We start from the raw sequence: 3,311 nt of genomic DNA, 5'->3' as shown, positions 1-3,311 counted from the left end.
ATCCACCCACACCCACACACACACACACACACACACACACAGACACACGCACGCACACACACACACACGCAAACACACACACACACACACAGACACACACACACTCACACACTGTCCGGGGTCAAGACTCGGGGCAACAGTGAATGTCAAATCCGGAGTACACACACGTATATTCCCATCAGGTCAAAAGAAATAGCAAGGACAAATTAGCATTTGAGTTTTAAGGACTGAAACACACTAACAATGCAATTCAATACCAAATTAACTAGATTCTGTCTTAAAACATACAAATTCAAAGCATATTGACCAATTAAGTGGTAAAGTAAAAATCTAGGGGGGAAAGTAAGCATGACTGAGCATGTATCAGTGTTGCCAGATTGGAAATGTCCAATTCTTCCAAAATTATTGTATTTGGAAGAAAATTATCGTACACGAGTCAAACGTTCAGAATACAGCTATTTATCTAGATGTTACAGCTATTTATCCTTTTCAGCACTAATTTTCAATACTTTATTGCTAAACTATCAACCTCAGCTTTGAAAAAAAAAAACTGACCTAAGTGCGGCAGGAACGTTAACTTGTGCTCGTGAGAGAGTCATTCTCCACAATGATTGGTCGAGAAGATGTGAGATGAGATGTAAGACATGCGTAACACATTCAAGTCTCCTCACAATCATGAAGGTGCACGTACAGTAGGACCCACACAGCTAGATCAAGGAGTATAGAAGCCCTATAATTACAACGACTATCATTTGGTGTCACAAAATTCTGAAATTATCGTACACTATGGTATTATTGATCGTACATCGTACAGAGGTCAAAATTATGGTACAAATACGATAATTATCGTAGGTCTGGCAACACTGGCATGTATCAATCACAAGAATATTCTGGATTATTACATGTCTCTCTCTTGATTCTGATTGGTCATTCTTCATATTTCAACTTTATTTACTTATGTAGCAAGCAGCCGTGTAATAAACAGGATAATGTCCATCCAGCCAGTTGTTATTGCAGAATAAATCCCTTCATTATCCCTTACTTTTTGCCTTACTCGTCGGTAAGGTTGCATATATTAATACATTTATTAATACAGTTGAGCTGATAATAGTTCAAGTACACAAATCATTTTAGACAAAATTAATGTTTTTTTTATGTAATATGTATATTACAGCATTCATTTTTAATTGTTAAAAAAAAGAATAAAAAAGTATCTCGTCTCTCTTATCTGACACACTCAGTTCAGTCTCCTAATGAGCTGATGATCTGAATCTGGAGCCTTAAATAAGGACGACATACAAAATGTGCAGAGCAGTGAGCATCAGCTACTAATGTATACATTTCTCCACATACAAAACACAAATACATTTGCTGTTATTTAGCACCAACCATCTGCATCATAATCCAGGTTTTGTAGGAGCTGTGAGGTAAAATATAAGCACATGACTGACCCATATGTGCGCTCTCTCCGTGTGCACGAAAACACATCCTGGCTGTAAAGAGCGAGTGATTAGGGAATTGTGGGTTGTGCACAGGTTTCAGATGTGATCTGTAATGATGTGTTCACAGATCATTCTGGTTGAAGGGTTACCAGGCTCCCATTCATCTATAGTGAGCGTAAAGAGGGGCACTGCAGGGGCCAAGGGCCATTACAGTCTCTCCCTCTCTTTCTCTTCGTTTTTTCACATGCTTTGTCTTTCTCTTTCTCACTTATTTTCTTTGATTCTATGCTGTATGTCTTAATTTATTCTCTTTTATCTCTTGTACACTTGCTTGTGTGTTTTGTCAGATTTCACAAAGCTTTTCTAGAGGAATATTCCAGGATCTTTTCAATCTAATGTTTATGGAGATGATTTGTGCCTGGAGTGCTAGCAAAAATAGTTCCCTCATGTATGTGCATTTAGAAACATTTGTACAGTCAATATTCTTTTAACGGAAGTCTAGCATGCACTATGAATAAATGGTTCAAGTGTGCAACTACAGTTTGACAGTAACACACAGGTTAGCATGCGACTGCTTTGATAGTATCAATTGCCAACCCAGTCTGTGTAAAGTTTTGTCCAATCTCATTACACCAGTAGTGCATAACCAGAAGAGCATAGACCAATAGTGCAATAATAGAATAGGCTAACTGAAATAAGCACAAATGTCAAAACATCTTCAGGACCCAAAAATTTCTCCGTCTCCTGAAGGTTTAAACCTGTCTTTCTAGTTTAGACTCAATTTGTAATGGGATTGACTGTAAAGATGTTTCCTGAAATCTGTAATCATTCTGTGATGTTATCCTCTCATCTCTGAAAACTGCCTTAATCAGTGGCCACACTGACATGTACCCTCATAATGTGATTAAAGCAATACTGTAGCTCATGTAAGCAGAATGCTGTGATTATATTAAATTATGCTTCTAATCAGAGCAACCATAGCCAGGGTATGATATGTGGAATACTGCGATTTGAATTCAGGTACATTTAAACTTTAATCAGATTTCCTCTACTCTGACTAAAATGTGTGTACTAGTGGATGATGGCTCAAGCCAGGTTCGAAACACAGTGGTGTAGAAGATGACAGGATCTGAGGAGGACTTTGCATAACATAAACATGAGTAAAGATAATGTACAATCAACAGATCATTTTCATAAAATACAGGGCCATAAGATCTTGCATCACCTTGAAGGAGTTTATTTTGAGATCATATCCAGCTGACTGCACATTATACATTATATGCCTATTACACGGCTACCCACCAAATAATTACACGAACATGAATTATTGATTTGAGATCATTAGTCCACAATATCTGCTATATATCAAAGCTTTCACTAAGAAAAACATACTTCTAAAATGAATGCTAGTGGGAGGGGTTGAAACTCATCGCAACTTTAGAGACTGAATTACTATAGGGCATGTGCCATTGTTGTATCACACCCCAGAGTATCATCCCACACCACACTGAGCCTTTCCCAACACCTGTCTTTGGTATAACTGGGCCAAGCTGACCTGCTTCTTCCCCGTTATTTTACTACCCAGTGGTTTTATCCCTTAATCAATCATAGATGAACACTGCATGTAAACAGAACTGAAGAGGTTTGCTCATGTTATCATGTAAACATCATAATTGGATTAAGTCCATGATTCTTAGCAATATTGTCATTATTGCCCTGTTGAAAAAAAACAGCATATGCTGGTTAGGTACGTTTTGATGCTGGGATGCTGGTTTATGCTGGTCCTTTGCTGGTTTATGCTGGTCCTTTTGCTGGTTTATGCTGGTCCTTTGCTGGTTTATGCTGGTCCTTTTGCTGGTTTATGCTGGT

The 3,311-nt window shown here is 38.0% G+C and overlaps 1 protein-coding gene across 1 annotated transcript in view; it reads right to left on the bottom strand.

Annotated features, from left to right (window-relative positions):
- slc1a2b (solute carrier family 1 member 2b) overlaps window positions 1-3,311 on the bottom strand; it is a 50,655-nt gene that overhangs the window by 35,951 nt on the left and 11,393 nt on the right. The gene's annotated exons all lie outside the window — the stretch shown is intronic.

This window comes from Sinocyclocheilus rhinocerous, unplaced genomic scaffold (genome assembly GCF_001515625.1).
Source record: "Sinocyclocheilus rhinocerous isolate Xijiao unplaced genomic scaffold, SAMN03320098_v1.1 scaffold2150, whole genome shotgun sequence".
Taxonomy (NCBI): Eukaryota; Metazoa; Chordata; class Actinopteri; order Cypriniformes; family Cyprinidae; genus Sinocyclocheilus; species Sinocyclocheilus rhinocerous.
Note: the sequence above shows the minus strand (reverse complement) of the source record. Positions and strands in the feature narration are given on the sequence as shown.